The sequence below is a fragment of the Leopardus geoffroyi genome, chromosome D4, assembly GCF_018350155.1.
Source record: "Leopardus geoffroyi isolate Oge1 chromosome D4, O.geoffroyi_Oge1_pat1.0, whole genome shotgun sequence".
Classification (NCBI taxonomy): Eukaryota; Metazoa; Chordata; class Mammalia; order Carnivora; family Felidae; genus Leopardus; species Leopardus geoffroyi.
Genome location: NC_059342.1, coordinates 54,128,485 through 54,146,746, shown reverse-complemented (window position 1 = coordinate 54,146,746; position 18,262 = coordinate 54,128,485).

Sequence of the window (18,262 nt, the reverse complement as noted above, 5' to 3'; positions counted from 1 at the left end):
AAATTAAAAATAAATATGCATTTTTTCTTTTTCTGTATGCTGTATCATATCTTAAGAATTGTCTTATCATCATGACTATGAATTCATCATCTATACTTCATTGATAGCCTTATTACTAAAAGGTCATTGTCATGCCCCAATGACAGATAAGAGTATTTGATCTAATAATCACTAGCCTGTTATTCCCTACTGTGTAAGTTGGAGTTAAAAGCCTACTTTTGATGGACAACCTTGGGAAGATGGATGAGTGCTCCTCATTCATGAATGAGCAGAGAGCCCTGATGATGATTGTAGGCAAAGTAGACAGAGATCAGTAAGATGGAAATTTGGTGTGGTTCTACTTTGATGTGATTCCTTGCTTGTTTGAAGAACAAAATACTACTTAAACTTGCTGCTTGTAGACAGTAGTCACACAATCAGGAACCCAATTGTAGTCAAATCACAGTGTAAAGAGATCTGTCACATTTCATTGATCACATCCAGCTTGAGGTAGAATGCCATGATCTTGTCAATATACTGTATATTGGTAAATTAGGATAGAAGAGAGTGTTTCTACTTTTTTCATTCTCTATTAAAACCAGTATACATGCACCATTTCCTTTTCTACAAGCCTATCCTTGAATTAGTAATTGATACATAGAGATGGATCAGAAATGATTTATATAAATTATTTTCTCTTACAGTAAATTCCTTTGGTGACTTAGAAAATTAATATCTTACATTGTAAATAAAACCTTAATTGATTCTAAAAGGTAAAAATTGTATTCATTCTCTGTGTGTAATACAACTAATATTTAATTTAATAAGACAAAGAAAAGCCAAGAAAGAAAAGCCCAAAGACTTTAAGCTTCATTTTCAGTGTTTTTTTCCTCAATAATTTTGGGCCATTAATGAAAAAAATACCACTGGAAAAAAATTTAGGATAAGTAAATAAAATTATTAAAATATATGAAATATAAGCATATATTCACTTGGAAAAATCTCCTATAACTCTAAATGTTTTGATTATTATAAAGAACAACTTAAAATACATTTTAAATAATTTAATCAAATACCTTAAAAACAGCAAGGACATAATCTAAAGGTGATATTTATAAATTATATAAAAGCAGGAATTAATGGATTAAAAAGATTAAAATAGTTGCAACTGTAAAGGAAACTCTAAAACTCTATTGCAGAGATTAATAAAGTAATTGTGAATATGATGTGAGGTAGATTTGTTATAATCCATGTACAGACAATGGATGATCTCCTAGTTAAAAGGATATGTTTTTTTTTTGTTTGTTTGTTTGTTTTTAATTTTTTTTTCAACGTTTATTTATTTTTGGGACAGAGAAAGACAGAGCATGAATGGGGGAGGGGCAGAGAGAGAGGGAGACACAGAATCGGAAACAGGCTCCAGGCTCTGAGCCATCAGCCCATAGCCTGACGCGGGGCTCGAACTCACGGACCGCGAGATCGTGACCTGGCTGAAGTCGGACGCTTAACCGACTGCGCCACCCAGGCGCCCCGGATATGTTTTTTTGTTAATTAAAAAATATGTTTTTAATTGTTTGTGTTTGAGTGGAAGAGAGAGAGAGAGATACAGAGCTCGAGTGGGGAAGGGGCACAGAGAGAGAGGGAGACACAGAATCCAAAGCAGGCTCCAGGCTCTGATCTGTCAGCACAGAGCCCAATGTGGGGCTTGAACTCACCAGCCATGAGATCATAACCTGAGCTAAGTCAGATGCTTAACCGAATGAACCACTCAGATGCCCCAAAGGTGGGTTCTATTTAATGTCCAGTGAACAACCTTTAACATTCACAAGGTTTCTAGCTATTGTCTCATTTGCAGGTTAAGCTTGAACTGTCACTAAGGCATCCAGTTTATGAAGACTTTGGGGTAAATACAGACTAACCTTAACATAGAATATAGTTCTCACCAATGACTCAAGCCTCTGCAAACACATGACCTATTGTGTTTAGAGTAACTTATGACCTATTATTCCTGGAACATTGTGTTTATCTGTGACCATTTCTGCTGACACTGATGATCATGATAATCGGATATTTATTAAGTTAATTACAGAATTATGTTGTATAATATGATTAACGTAGCTAAATAAGTACTAAATAAGTACTATATAATTAAGATAATTAACTTGATAAAATTATTATGCTTAATTAAATCAATACTTAAGCTACAGAATAATAGTCTTCTTTATTATGATATCCCCTATTTTTAAAATTACTTTTAAACTGCTGCTCTAAAAGCTAAATCATCACTTTGTGCCAGACTCAGAAAACTCTTCTGTGGTGGGAAGGTTATATACTGCAAAACAATCTTATTTTTCCATGCCCTTGGAATTCAAGAATTCCTTATTATTAAAATAAGAAATAACTAAATTCTATGCTTTTCTACTCAAAAAGGTAAAAGATGAACCAATCAATAATATGAAGAAAGCTAAAAGGGAAGAAATTTGTAAACATTTTAAAGCATCTTAGAATCATCAATTGAAATTCAAATATCTGGGACACCTGGGTGGCTCATTTGGTTAGGCATCCAACTTGAGCTCAGGTCATGATCCCATAGTTCGTGGGTTTGAGCCCACCCGTTGGGCTCTGTGCTGACAGCTCATAGCCTGGAACCTGCTTTGATTCTGTGTCTCCCTCTCTCTCTGCCCCTCCTCAGCTCATGCTCTGCGTCTCTCTCTCCCTCAAAAATAAATAGACATTAAAAAAATTGAAGAAAAAAAAGAAATTAAAACATCTGACAGAGACAGGTAAAAGGAAAATATCTCTTTTTTTCAATAAACGATATTTGTATGGAATCTGCAATTAGAAATACGGTGTGACTGTTATTTGAGTCACTAGATGTACCTACAAATATTGAAATTAAACTTCTATATATTTAATAATTAAGTTTCTGATCACGTAAAATGGCTTTCTTTCAGATAGTTATGAATTAAAGCTCATATTTAACAGTTCAAGTGATATTACACTCTGGTGGGACAAAAAAGATATTTATGAATGATGCTACGATTTTTATCTCAGGAGAATGTATGGATTATGATATAATTAAGAGTCAGGTTTTTTTAAAACACACTTTTTTTTTAAAGCAGTTTTAGGATCACAAAAAAATTGAGAAGAAGATACAGAGATTCCCACATACCTTCCGCCCCTACACAAGCATAGCCTCTTGCATTATCAACATCTTCTACAAGAGTAGTACATGTCTTACAATTGTTGAACTTACAATGACACATCCTTATCATCCAAAGTCCACAGTTTACATTAAGTTTCACTCTTGGTGATGTACATTGGATGGGTTTGAACAAATTTATAATGGCATGTATCCACCGTTTAGAGCATGTTCACTTTCCTAAAAATCCTCTTTGCTCTATTCTTTCTCTCTCCTCCTTAACTCGTGGAAAATACTAATGTTTTTCATGTCTCCATTATTCTGCCTTTTCTAAGATGTTATATATCTGGACTCATAGCATATATAATTCCATACTGGCTACTTGCAATTAGTAATATGTTGTTAAGATTCCTCCATACCTTTTCATGGCTTGATAGATCGTTTCTTTGTAACACTGAACAATATTCCATTGTCTAGATGTACCACAGTTTATTTACCCATTCACCTACTGAACAACATCTTGGTTGCTTTCCAGTTTGAGCAATTATGAATAAAGTTGCTGTGAACATCTGTGTGTAGCTATTTGTGCCAACATATGTTTTCAACTCTTTTGGGTAAATACCAAAAAGTGTGATTTGGGTTGTATAATTAGAGTATGTTTAGTAAGAGTCTGTTTTTAAAAATGATTTTTATTAACATTTACATGATGTTTACAAGTTGTAGTTTACTTATATAGACAAAGACATTGATTATTATAAGTTAAGATACTATTATATAATGCCTACTTTGAAGCCTGAGACTGAAATTAGACATTTCTTATTAGGAAAGTGAGGCCACATTTCAAAGTCTAGGTGTAGTCTGACTCAGAATATAACATGGGTCTTGGATAGGTCTAACAAGAATGGCTTCAGTTCCATAGTAAGGCTTCTTGGAGATCAGATTGTCAGGAGGAAGACAAGATCCTGATACAGGCTCATCAGGGACCATGAAAGGAAGCAGAATAGAAACTTTAACAATAGGAACAAAAATCATTCAACATGATGGGGAAACCTAATAGACACTACCTCTTAAGAACGAAGTAAAAATAGTCTTTCAGGAGAGTTTCAAAAGATGGGAAAGAAAAGTTGCAGAATAATAGGTCACAGCCCCTTTCCTTCTTCCTGTCTCAAGTGAACATTAACCCTAGAAATTTAGAGATATTGAATTTACTATTGAGTTTGAGTAGATTCAGCTTCATGGAATGGAATGATAAAAGAACTAGAGGGTCAGGCAAAGCTCAGTGAATGCATGCCAGTTGAGCTGTGACTGGAAATTAAAGCATTTAACCTTGCATTTTATGTAGAATAAAATATATAAAAATCTCTGTATTTAGCCTACTGGATGAAGCTGTTACTGTTAATATAGTTGTCAATGATTTATTGGACCATGTCTTATATGCCTTTGCTGGTAACCAAAATTGTCCGTTTCCCATTGACAGAATGGATTTCTATTACTATTTTAATGTGATCTCTTTAAAGAAGATGGAACTTTGAGTTTATTAGCATGCTTAGAACAGTTTCTGCTGATGTTTTCTTATGAAGTCAAATGGTACATAAAGTTAGAAGTTAGGGCGAACCAGTTCTGTATGACCTAATTTCTTCCCTGTGATGACTGTGGCACTAAAATATACGCATGTGAAAGAGCTAGTGTCTCAGGGTAATAGAGTATTGCAAATAAAGTGTTTTGGTGATAGTGCCTCCTGCAATCAGTTTCCTATAAGTGTTAAGCAAAATTAACAACAAGGGGATGTTGGTACTTCATGCGGGGTTGATATTCCTGTTTAGTGTAAAAATCCTCAGTTTCTCAAACTGTGCTTGTAACATCAGGCAGAAGCTTGGATAATGAGGATTTCTTACCATAGTTCCCTTTAGACAAACAGAAGTGCTTTCCTGGATGAGTAATCGATGGACAGGACTATTGGTTTTAAAATGACATATCCCACTTGCTTAAAATCCCTGACATGAATGGAAGTAACTGTGTATGATACCAAAGGGTAAAAAAAACAACAACAACACTGAATTATTACCAGCAGATGGGTAAAGTTACTACTATTTAACCAGAAATATTAATGGATATCTAGAAGTATGTTATAGGTGGAATTATATTGCAAGATAAACAAATCTGATTGAATATCAGAATAGGTAGGGACAAGGGACTGTTGAGAAATATGTGAATAGGACACAGTGCTACATTAGTACCACATGCTCAGAGCAGCAGAGGCTCATGGCATCTTCTAGTGTGGAACAAACTGAAGGAATGCTACAGTGACAGAATTGAGCAGCCCACAAAGGCTCAAATATTTACTCTCTCTTTTTTTTTTTTTAATATTTATTTATTTAGAGAGACAGAGACAGAGCACAAGCAGGGGAGGAGCAGAGAGAGAGGGAGACACAGAATGTGAAGCAGGCTCCAGGCTCCAAACTGTCAGCACAGAGCCCGACGCGGGGCTCGAACTCACAAACCGTGAGATCATGACCTGAGCCGAAGCCGGACCTCAACCCACTGAGCCACTCAGGGGCCCCAATTACTCTCTTCTTTAAACACAGTTTGCCAACTACATACAGGCTCATTTTTATACAGTGACCTTGTATCCAAGAATTTTGCTAAATTTATTCATCAGTAGTCATAGTTTTTCTGTAGAGAATTTTGGCTTCTCTCTGTAACACTGATGTCATCTTATGATATTGACAGCTTTACTCTTTGGGTTGAAATTTGCATACTTTTATTTCTTTTTCTTGTTTAACTCTGTAGTTCCTCTAATTGAATTTTGGAGGAGTGATAGTGAATACTCAGGTCCTGTTTTTGAATTTATGGTAGGATAGTTCAGTATTTGGCCAGTAAGTATAAAGTTAGATGTGAGGTTTTTTTTCTGTTAATGATACGTATCTGAATAACAATTTACTTCTCTTGTTCCTACTGAGATGAGAATTTTACTCATTTAAATATGAATACACAGATACATACATACATGTACATATGATATATCTCCAAGGCATACTGGTTTGTAAAAATACACTGGTTATAATATACAGAGTTTTAATGAAAAATTAGTCTAAATATGATGTACACATTCATGCATGAACATGTATACATACATCTGAATACATTTGTAAGGTATATAAGGGATCTGTGTGGAAGGAGATACAAGAAAATATGTTAGTGGTTATGCCTCTTAAGTGGGATTGAAAATCTTAGTGTGAAGTTAATTTTTCATTTTATACCCTTTTATATGTATGCATGTTATGTGCTGTTCTTTTATTTTTTTCATAAAAATGATTATAATCAGATGTTAAGCCTTTTTGTTAAAAAGTACATGGCCAAACACTATATGTCTCAAGGTTATAACTGTAAATGAAAACAGATGGACTCTCTTGTTTTGAGCCATAGTAGGTCAAGGTTCTTTGCTGATGGGTAAACCTGAAATGTTCATAAAACTGATGTTGGTGTGTGCAAACTTTTTTCATTCATTTTTGTTTTCAAATATTTTTAAAAGTTCATTTATTTATTTTGAGAGCAACAGAAAGCGTGCATGTGCACATGCAGGAGAGAGGCAAAGAGAGAGAGGGAGAGAGAATCCCAAGGAGGCTCTGTGTTGTTATCGCAGAGGACACAGGCCTCGATCTCACAAACCATGAGATCACAAACTGAACTGAAATCAAGAGCCAGACACAGAACCAAATGAGCCACCCAGGTGCCCCTTTTTTCATTAATTTTTATATAAAGTCTTACAGAGTTTTTATAATATGCCAGCAACTCTTATGGGTGCTTTACACATTATAATTCTTATTCATGGATAAATATTGAAAAGAAACTTCCTCTCAATACTCAGAATGTCTTCTTGCCTGCACTGAAATATGGAAGAATATTTTTATTTCTATATTTTCAAACTATATTAAATTATTTTCATTATTAACATTTAAGTAAAATTTTAGGAAGTATTGGTTTACTATTATAATTAATATGAATAGTCAATAGGCATATTTCATTTATGCAGATATTTTTTGATTTCCATCTTCTAAGTGAGAGGAAGAGTGTGATGGTTGCTTTGCATTAGGGATTTATTTTTAAACTTTGGAATTTGAAGCCATCCGATTTTAGGTTCTAATTGGTCTTGAGTAGATTATGCTGTTATTTGTCGTGGTGGTTATGTGTGTCCACAGGCACCGATTATTTTAGGTCCAATTATCATAGTTGTTCAGAATCTATAAAAAGCGTAGGGTTTTGAGATTGCTTCCTTTTGAGGCATTTTGCTATGTCTTAGAGAATACTGCCATCCATATTTCTCTGGCCCCAACAAAAACAAGATTCATTAAGTAGAGGATATGGATTGATCATTTTAAATACATTTTCAGTTGGTGGGAGGGGTGGAGTGAAATCATTCACTGTGCCTGCCAGTTACTAGGTCAGCTTTCTAATGTATCAAGCAGATGCAGCTAAAGCATCCTTTATATAAGCAACTCTCTCATCTAAATTGCACCATGTGATTATAGGTATTTTACGAATGTGTGTATACACACACATATGCTTATACATATATATACATACATGTCATGTGTAAGAAAAAATATTAACCCATTACAACTAGCCAAACTGTCAGATGTTGAAAGTTACGATTTAACAAATAGACTCCAGTTCAGGCTTTTCCTGAAGCTCAGTGAGGTGCCATAGAAAATGTGGAAATATCATGGCCATAGGAAATAGCTCAAACTAATGAGTTCTCTGTCCTTTCATTTTGCCTGAATATTTAAAATTATTTATTCTGTGGAAATGCAAATATTGTTCTACCACCTGCTTATATCTGCTTTTCTTTAATCTGAGTTGCCGCTGGGTTATTACCACAGCGCTTTACTTGATAATAACCTAGACTTTTTTTGGAGAAAGTGACTTGTATTGGCATTCCTGGAAAAGCCTTTTCCTCTCCTACTTGTCATGTCTTACTGTTGCAAAGCATGTTTTGTTTGATCTTAATTATTGCTTCAGGCAAAACAGGTGGTCTCCCTTCCTTGTTTTGAGCCACAGCAGATCAAGGTTCTCCGATGATGGGTAACCCTGAAGCCTTCATAAAGCAGAGGTTGTTGTGTGCAAACTTTTCTCATTTTGCACCTGTCGTTTTTCATCATGGTTCATCATAGCTACCTCATGCTGTATAGCCACATGGCCATCAAATGACACTTACATTACAAATATGAACACAGTTTGAGGTCTTACCTGCATTTATGGAGAGAGGATGTTTGAGGGAAAACTGAAAAGAAAAACAATTGATTTCTTAACGCATGTAAAACTGTTCCATAGACTTTTATTCTTGTCTCAATATTTAAAATCTTAACCATATGGATGCTGATTTTTAAATATATTTTGGAAAGGAATTTTGACAAGTAATAGTTGGAAGAGTGTATAAAGAATGATTTGGTGACCCGCATCAGTTGCCATTAGGTAGTCTATCCATCTTCTCCGCTGAAAAATAATAAAAAGAAAATAAATGAAAACAAAATAAAAAGTACTTAGGTGACTCAGTAGAAAATTTTATATATCATATTATATATACTCATGTTCTTTAGAAATCAAAATGTTTGTCACACTGTTTCATGCAACTCTATATAGAATTTTTAATATATTTTGGATGGAAGGTTACGAACAATTTTACACATTTCTGTATTTTTCGCATTTTCTACAAAGGCCATATCTTAACTGTCATAACCAAATCTATATTTAAAATCAGGATTATTAGCTTGGATATTTTGTATAGTTCGCTTAAAACACAACAAAGTAGAAAATTAAATGTACATGTACACACATGCAAAAATTGGTAATATGTGCGCCCAACTGTAACAAGGAACAGTTCCAGATAGTTGGGCACTACATAATTTATTTCTTCCATTCAATTTCTCTGGGTTTCCTACATTTTCTATTATAAATATGTATTATATAAAATAAGAAAAATAAGTTTATTTGAAAAAGATAAATTTAAACTCAGAGAAATGTGACAAAAGGAATAATGTGAAGTTAATTCAGACTCCATTAAAGCCAAGAAAATAAATGTAAGATAATCATTTTTGCAGGGAAGTAATTGATCTGTGCATTTAATTGTTGGGGATTCCTACACACATAAAAGAAGATTGCTATCAAAAGTATAGCCTCAGGGCGCCTGAGTGGCTAAATTGGTTGAGCGTTTGACTTGATTTTGGTTCAGGTCACAATCTCACAGTTCTGTAGGTTTGAGCCCCAGTAGGGCTCTGAGTTAACAGTGGAGCCTGCTTGGAAATCTCTTTCTTCCTCTCTCTCTGTTCCTACCTGACCTGTGCTCACTGACTCAGACTGTCTCTCATTCTCTCTCTCTCAAGATAAATAAATAAACATTAAAAAAAAAGTATAGCCTCAAAATTGCAAACAATTTAGAGGTAAAATATTAGAGTCAGGGGCATGAGATCCTGTAAAGAAAAATGATATAAATTTTATGCAGTGAATTCTACTTTAGTATTTTAGATGGTCTCAAATAGAGGAACACAGAAGTTCTAAAAAAAAAAAAAAAATGCATGTCCTGAGTGAAGTCTATACAATTTTTAATGATTAGACAAAAATGACGGGAAGAAGGACATGTAAATTAAGACATGTAAAAGAAAGGAATATATGTTATTACATAATATCCAGGACCTGTGCTAAATATATTATCAACATTTATTAAAAATGGAGTCACAGACAAAACAATGTATTGAGTTGGCATTATAGTTTATAAACTGTTTTTCTCTGAGGCTACTAATTAATCAACCTCAGTAAGTTCTGAATGCTTCAATAATGAGAAATCAAGACTTGTAATAATACTAAAATGTAGTCCTAACTCAGAGCTTTCATAAATGTATCACTTTTTTTAAATTTTTAATTATTTTTTATGTTTATTTTTGAGAGAGAAAGAGAGCATGAGTGGGGAAAGGGCAGAGAGAGAGAGGGAGATGCAGAATCCAAAGCAGGCTCCAGGCCCCAAGGTGTCAGCATCGAGCCCAACGCGGGGCTTGAACTCACAGACCGTGAGATCGTGCATGACCTGAGCTGAAGCCGGATGCTTAACCAACTGAGCCACCCAGGTGCCTCTCACTTTCCATTCTGTATCTAAAGAAATCCACAGAATCATTTTGTGATAATTCAATTGTATTTTTTCAAGTGAATGCTACAGTCATTGTAATTCATGTTTGATATTAGTAACTTATGCCTAAAATGCAGAGCAGATGTGGATTCATATTGGAGGTTAGTTTCTTATGGTTCTTTTCTTTATGCACTTTTGATCATTGTTAGTATGAGCATGAAAGATGTATATCTACTGTATTAATTGGACCATGAGTTTAGAAACTTTGCCATGATAACCATACTCAACATTCCCTTGATGTTCTCAATTCTCTTACACAAGCTGTGCTTAGTAAAAGTTTGTTAAATTGAAAAAACTGAAAATCATTTTTTAGAAACGAGTTTATAAACACCTGCGTTCACCTTAACAGAGCAAATATTTTAGTTATAAGACCCAGTGACTGCAAAAAAGTACTTAATGGTTTTAAATATTCACATTGCATAGTTGTATGGAATGGCTTATGCACCAGCTTCTGTGTCACAAAGCATTAAGAACACCAGATGCAATTAAAAATAAACTACCTGCTGTTGCAGTTGAATTGCCACCAGAAGTAATAGTGTTTAAGCAGTTTTAGCAATGCAGGTGTACATGTATAATGATGCTCTCTCAGAGCTCTTCTTCAGGAATTATCCAGTTTGAATGGAAAGCAGTAAAATTCCATAGGTAGCAGACTTTTTCTTTTTGCTTAATTTAAATTTTATTTTCAGAGTATTTTTTTAGTGGTGTTATATGGAAGAGTTGACAATTTATGCAGCTGTCTGTAGTTTAATGTATGTTCTAATTTCTGTGCTGTATAAAATCCCTGCTTTCTCCATGGATTTCCTCTACCAGTAAGGATGGAAGTCAGCTTTAAATAGAAAAATTATACTCCAAGAATACAATTGAAATCAATTTCATCTGTGACTTGGATAGTTTTTATTTTTAAGTTAAAGTACAGTAAATCATTATGCATATTAATTGACTTAATTCACTGAATCTATTTGTTTTTCTGGAATTGATATTTGCTTTTATATAGGATGTTTCACTATCTTTATATAGAAAGCAAACAAAACAAAAGCAACAACAATAAGAAAACAGAGACTAAATACATGTATTGAAGATTGTCTAAATAGACTGTGGATTCTTATTAGGTTTCAGTCAATAAATTTGGGAATGTAGGTCAAACACTTAATATCCCCTTCTTTTCATTTTCATATTTTTTGTAAATTTGTTCTAATACATTCTGTTACTTTATAAATATTATATTTAAAAATAAGATTGATATTTGCATATTTTTTTCTATAATTGATGCCTCAAATCTTTCTATATTTAAGACAGATTATCCACTGCTGTGACACAAATGCTTGTAAAGTCAGCCATTCGTTATTATCATTATTTGTTCTAGCAATAGAATTGTGGAAGTTGGAACTTGAAATCTAGTAGTTCATTTATGAAAACATAAGAGTAGAAGAGAGTTGACCAGAAACCTACAAAAAGAAGGTTATTGAGTAAAAAATAGCTCAAGACATCTCTGAGTTATTATGTTACATACTCCAGAAAAATTCCATTTTGAATTACAGTGCTCAGCATATACATTTATATACTTTATTTTCATAGTTCTATCAGTATTTGGTTATAAATTTCAGAGGTATATTATGTTATATATTTATAGGTACATAAAGGTAGATATTTGTCCTTGAATTATTCATTTTTCCTCTCTTCATATCCCGTTGAAATCTTTTATATTTAATTGTTTTTCAGCTGATACTGCTTTGTTCTTTTTCTTAATTGTCTGATTTTTCTGCCTCTGTTCACATAAGAAAAGATTTAAGTCTTTTTTCTGCCTTTTTTTTGGAAAGGAAAGATTTTCTAACATCTGTAATCGATTAAAAAATATTTGTGAGTCTTTGTTTTCAAAGAATTGTGTTAGGCTTACCTTTACTGTGTTCGCTAAATGTATATTTATGCATATTTATGGGTAAACCTCATTTTTAAATCATTTGTGTTCTTTATAATAATTTATTGACTGTTGTATATTTTCTGCATATGAGTAAATTATGCGTTTTACTTACTGTATGTTTCCTCCAACACCTTATCTTCAAAGATATTTTTATTAAGCATCCTATACCTATTTAGTTATCTTAAATATTTAACCAACATTTACATATGTTTTTCATTAATATTTAAAAGTAATTAATAAGTGCACTTTCCCAATGAAGGAAATAATCTTGTTATCAGAACTTGGCTTCTGTTTTAAACTTTCTTTCTACCTCAAACTACTTAATAAAAAATAATTAAAGTTTTAATGCCAAATTGATATTTTAAAATTATTAATCAACAATATTTATCCTTTCCTGAGGCACCTGGGTGGCTTTATCAGTTGAGAATCCGACTCTTGATTTCAGCTCAGGTTATGATCTTATGATTCATGAGTTTGAGCCCTACACAGGGCTCTGTGCTGACAATGCGGAGCCTGCTTGGGATTCTCTCTCTCCCTCTCCCTCTCTGGCCCTCCCATCTTATGCACATGTGTGCACATAAAAATAAACTTAAAAAAATTATGTAGCTTTTAAATCAAACTTTATTTGTTTTTGTTTCTACCCTTGTTTTAAATCTCAAACCTATCTAATTATCTATTGATCTACCTACCTAACTACATACTACATTTTCAAGAAATTATTTCGGAAATGGTTGTTGCGTAGTAACATTTCTGAGTCTTGGCCTGTAAGAAAATGACAATATTTTGCTCCCTTTGACTTGATTTATATTTTGTCCAGATAGTGAATTTCATTTTTCTCCCAAATTTTTATGACCTTACTTCATTATAATCTAGAATTGTGCTTATTGATGAAAAGTTGTTGGAAATCTAATTCTATTTGTGTGTAGATAAATAATTTGGTGTCTGTTTGTTTTGGTCCTCAACTCCTGTAATTTTCTTGAAATTTCTTTTTCTATTAGAGGTTCTCACATTTCACTAGATTATGCCTTTTTTTTCTTTAGTTTTGGATTTTGTGATACTGTATCTTTATTTCTTCACCATTACTACCCCATTTTCACTTTGGAGAACATTTAGCTTCCAATCTCTTTGTGTCTTTGCTCTGCCTTCTGGGATGGTCCTGGGGCCAGTGGGCCATGTCAATTCTCTTCTTTCCCACCTTGAAATTTTTTTCATGAATATTTATCTGTAAAAACAGAACAAAACAAAGCTAAACAAAACAAAATCCTGAAAATATAACTCCCACTCCTTTTAGTAAAGTTCATGTATCTTCATTTTTCTTTCCTTAATTTTTATGTAAGATAAATAGCATATTCAATAAGTTTAAAATTCTTTTTCCATTTCCCTCACCCCTCAAAGGGAACTATTTTCCTAAATTTATATAAATTCTTCCAGTCAGTATTTATTTTTTTACTAATTCTATGTTTCACAACCAATTCATTATATTATATATTAATGTTGTAATATATATACCTGTATATATTTTTTGGCAAATTACCATTTTTAAGATTATCTATTCAAAACCTGTCCATATTGATAAACATATATTTTATATGTAACATTTTATATTTTTACAAATTATATTTTTAACTTCCAAAAGTATGTATGCTATTTTATATCATACTATTTATTTATATAGATGTGATATCATTTTAAGGATGCCTATTTTGCATGTTTTGGTAACCTATTACCGTGTAAAATAAACCATTCACACAATTAGTGGTTTAAAACATTATTTTTGTCTTCATCAGTTTGCAGTTTGAGCAGGGCTTAGCAGGAACAGCTTCTCTTTGTTCTAGTTGGCTTCTTTTTAATTTTTTTTTTTTTACTAGATTGCTCAAAGGTTGGAAGCTAAGTCACCTCAAAGTTTGTTAACACATATGGCAATTGATGCTGTCCATCATCAGAGACCTTGGTAGGGGCTATCTATCTGGATACCTTAATATGACCTCCCCATGTGGCTTAAGCTTCCTTAAGACATGATGTCTAGGTTCCAAAACAACAAGCATCCTAAAAGAGAGGAAGCCCAGTCGAAGCTGAATTGTCTTTCTAACCTGTCCTCACCTACAACTCAGTGTCACTGTCACTTCTGCTATATCTTTTCGTAATTCAGGTTTCCAAAGCCTTCTACCTGATAGGGAAAAGCTAAGATTCTGGAAGAGAAGGTTGAACTGAAATATTACTATGACCATTATAAAAAATATAATCTTCCACAGTTTGCCTTTTCAACCAAATGGCTCTGATCCCTCCCACATACTCAATACAATCCCCTTGTAGCCCCACTCCCCCCACCCCCCGCCCCTGCCATCTCATCCTGTCAGATAATCAGGCTCAGGTTGAGAGTCACTACCTTATCTGATTCAGCTGCTGGTGTGGATGAATTTGTTGGTTGTGCTGTATCAATTGCAGCTCCGTTGGTTTTCTCTCGTTCTGAAAATCTGTGAACTAATAAGGCAAATTATCTGTTCCCTATTTTCAGCATTCAGTACAGAGGCAAGCGTAAGATAAGGGCAGTAGACCCTTCCACTCAGAAAGGGGGAAATGAGAGATGCACAGTAGTCATTCATCCCATCAGTTCTGAAACCAAACAGTGCCCTTTGCCAGCTGCTTGTTCCCCAATCATAAGTCAGTCTTAATTCTGGTGGATGATTCTCCATTGCTTTTTGCTCTGTCTTCTGAGCTTGGGTTTTTACCTCATGAAGTCATCCTCCCTTTCCTGTAAGAAAATATTTATGTTTACAACTGAGTGGTTTTCTCAGCCTGCTTCTGCCCATGGTACTTCAAGGGTCAAACTGCCTCTTTTCATTTTTACTGCCTTTGTCCCTTTCAGTACAAGCTGATAATAATTTGTTTTAAAACTTTGTGGATTTAGGGGTGCCTGGGTGACTCAGTCAGTTAGGCATCCAGCTCTTGATTTCAGCTCGGGTCATGATCCCAGGGTCATGGGATCAAGCCCCAAGTCGGGCTCTGCACGGAGCAGGGAGCCTGCTTGAAATTCTGTCTCTCTGTCTCTCTCTCTCTGCCCCCTCCCCTGCTCGTGTATGTGCATGCTCATTCCCTCTCTCTCTCTCTCTCTCTCTCTCTCTGTCTCTCTCAAATAAAAAACAAAGAATACATCAAAGAGTCAAAATCAGGAGTCTGATGCTTAACTGACTGAGCCACCCAGGCACCCTTATCTACTCATATTGTTGAACAGCTTATTAAATATCTTTTAAAAGTCACTGAGAGGAATCAGTGGAGCTCCAGAGTTGTAAAATAAGAGTGATTCATTTTGAATGCTGTAATGCAGTGGAAATCAGCAAGAGAATGAATTATTGTTTATAGTGTAATTGGTATTAGGTCCATATGCTTTATGCTGATATATACTTTTCCTGATGCTATCTGATATAATTCAGTAAGACCATTGGCATATCTCTGGGGAATCCAAGGCACAATGTTTAAGTAAACCTAGGTTACCTGGTTAATGGCAGAGCTATGTAGGACAAGGAGTTCGATCTAGAGCCTAGATGACAACTTTGCCATTTCTGTAAGTGCCAGGATGTAAGGGATATTTAAAAAAATCTGAGATGCATGGAGAGGCACTAAGGATGAAACAGTGCATTTGAATAGACTGATAGGTGATCAATATTTTAACTATCTAAGACATTTGTATTCAAAATTAATGCAGAGGTTCAGATGATGTGATAGCTTCAGCACGAGAAATCAATTCTCTCTTTCTTGACACTAAAACCTATAGGAGCAATCTCTTCTTCATACCAGTAGCAAACAACACTACTTCATGCTGTATCCATATTTTATTTTCCCAGCAAAATTCCTCATGGGTGGTAATTAATATGTAGGATAGGTAAGATTTTTCAGTTTGTTTTGGGGTACAGTTACCCCAAGGTTTATTTTCTTGCAATCCGCTTTCTACAAAAATGATATACATTTTATACTATGACTAAAAATGTGTATAGAAAAGCAACAGAAGAAGAAAACATCCTGTTTTTACTAACTGGTAATTTTTGAGCTCTGGAAGAGAGAAGGGTGAATGATAAGTTAGATATACTGAACTTGAGGGACAGGTGTTTTTCTGTGTCAAGATTGAAATGTAAGTTGCAAGCATAATTCTGGTTTACTGCACATGTGTAACGAATTTTTAAGGAACAAGAAGTTTATTATGTCAAGGACACCATGAGTCAATGGTTTTAGGGGATTTAATAATAACCATGAAAAATCTGCACTATGATATATTGGCTGTGACATATCTTACAAAGTGTCATGTAGAACTTGCTGAATTGTATCATTGAAGGCTGCAATCCTTAGAGCAGAGAAAGTTCTTTAAATGTAGGTCATTGTGTTCTTTTGTATAATCAGATGGAAGTCGCCAAAGAGCTTTTTATGACGCTCAAACAAGGAAAATGAAGGCCATATTATCAATTCATTTTAAGATACATCCCATAACCGTTACAGCATAAATGACCCTGTTATCTAAATTCTAGCTAATGAAGAGTAAACCTTCAGAGGTCTAAAGGTTCAGTTGTTTATAATAACATATCTGATGTGAAAAAGTGAGTTATTCAGACTAATGCTTGGATTTCTATTTTATACATTCTAGAAAGTAGTGTGGTCTGAACAAACGAGGTGTGAATGCTGTTGATAGTATTGTGGTGACAGGGGCAGTGGTGATGGCAGTGGTAAAAATAAAAACCACCATTTACCGTGCATTTCATATGTGCCAATTAAAGGTACTTAACGTTGCCTTTAAGAATGTCTGGTGAAGGTAGGGTGAGTCCGAAGAGACCAGAAGCACACAGAGATTTGTTGGCAATGTCAGCTTCTTTTTCGAAAGCAAGTTACCAGTGCTTTCAATACCAGCAAGTGACTAAGAACCGTGAGCTTTGGCTGGGCAGAAGACGTTGCTGCTCGACACAGGTTCCAACAGGCCTGGCAGAGCTGGAGTATATATAGTAGTGATTTACAGGACCTCAGATGCACTCCTGATTTTCTTCTCCATTTATTTGTTAAATTACAAAGTCGCGCTGGAAGGAACCTAAAAAGTCTAAGCAGAAAGTATATGGAAAGAGCAATAGTAGTTTTTGCTTTTTGCTTTTGTTTTGTTGTTTTTTTTTTTTCACTGCCAAGGACCCAAAAATTGCAGTTCAGGACCCACCAGAGGAAGAGTTTTCATGGGACATATCAAGTTTTCCATGTAAAAAAAAATTGTTTTGTTTTGTTTTGATTCCACATATAAGGGAGATCACGTAATATTTGTCTTTCTGTCTGGCTTATTTTTCTTGTTTTATTTAGCATAATGCCCTCAAGGTCCATCCAATGTTGTTGCAGGATTTCCTTCTTTCTAATGGGTTGTGTATGTGTGTGTGTGTCTGTATGTATACATACAGACACACACACACACACACACACACACACACACACACAGAGGGGGAGAATGGTCATTGCCAGGGTTTTATTGCTCTTTATTTTTTCTATCAGTATCTATAGCCTTTTTTCACATGTACTGACTTGTAAGTCAAATGCACTTGAAACCACTGTTTCTTTTATCCACAAATGGGGTTGTATTAATGCCAACTAGACTACCTAGTCTCCTGACCCTTCACTAAAATGATAAAAGTCCTTTTATACATTGAAAAAAATACAAAAAAATAGGAAAATTACCGACACTTTTATAATTTCACCTATCTGAAAGAAGAAATAGAAAGAAAGTAAGTGAGGTGGAAAAAAGAGTAGATGGGGAAGGAGAGAAAAGCGTCAGAAAACGTGAATGGGAGCCTAAAGAGAAAACCCAAAGATTGCATTAGCCTAGGAGGCACACTTGTGTATTTGTATGTATTCTAGACAGTTCTACAAGCAGGATGGGAAAAACAAAGAATTTGATGTGGTATGATAGATAAAAGAGACATTGAAAAAGACTCGTGCCCAAACAGTTTTTCAGGCTAAAGTTCCCCTACTAGAAGTCATTTATTTAATTCTCTGGGAAGCTTTATGCTGTATCTACTATGAGATGCAA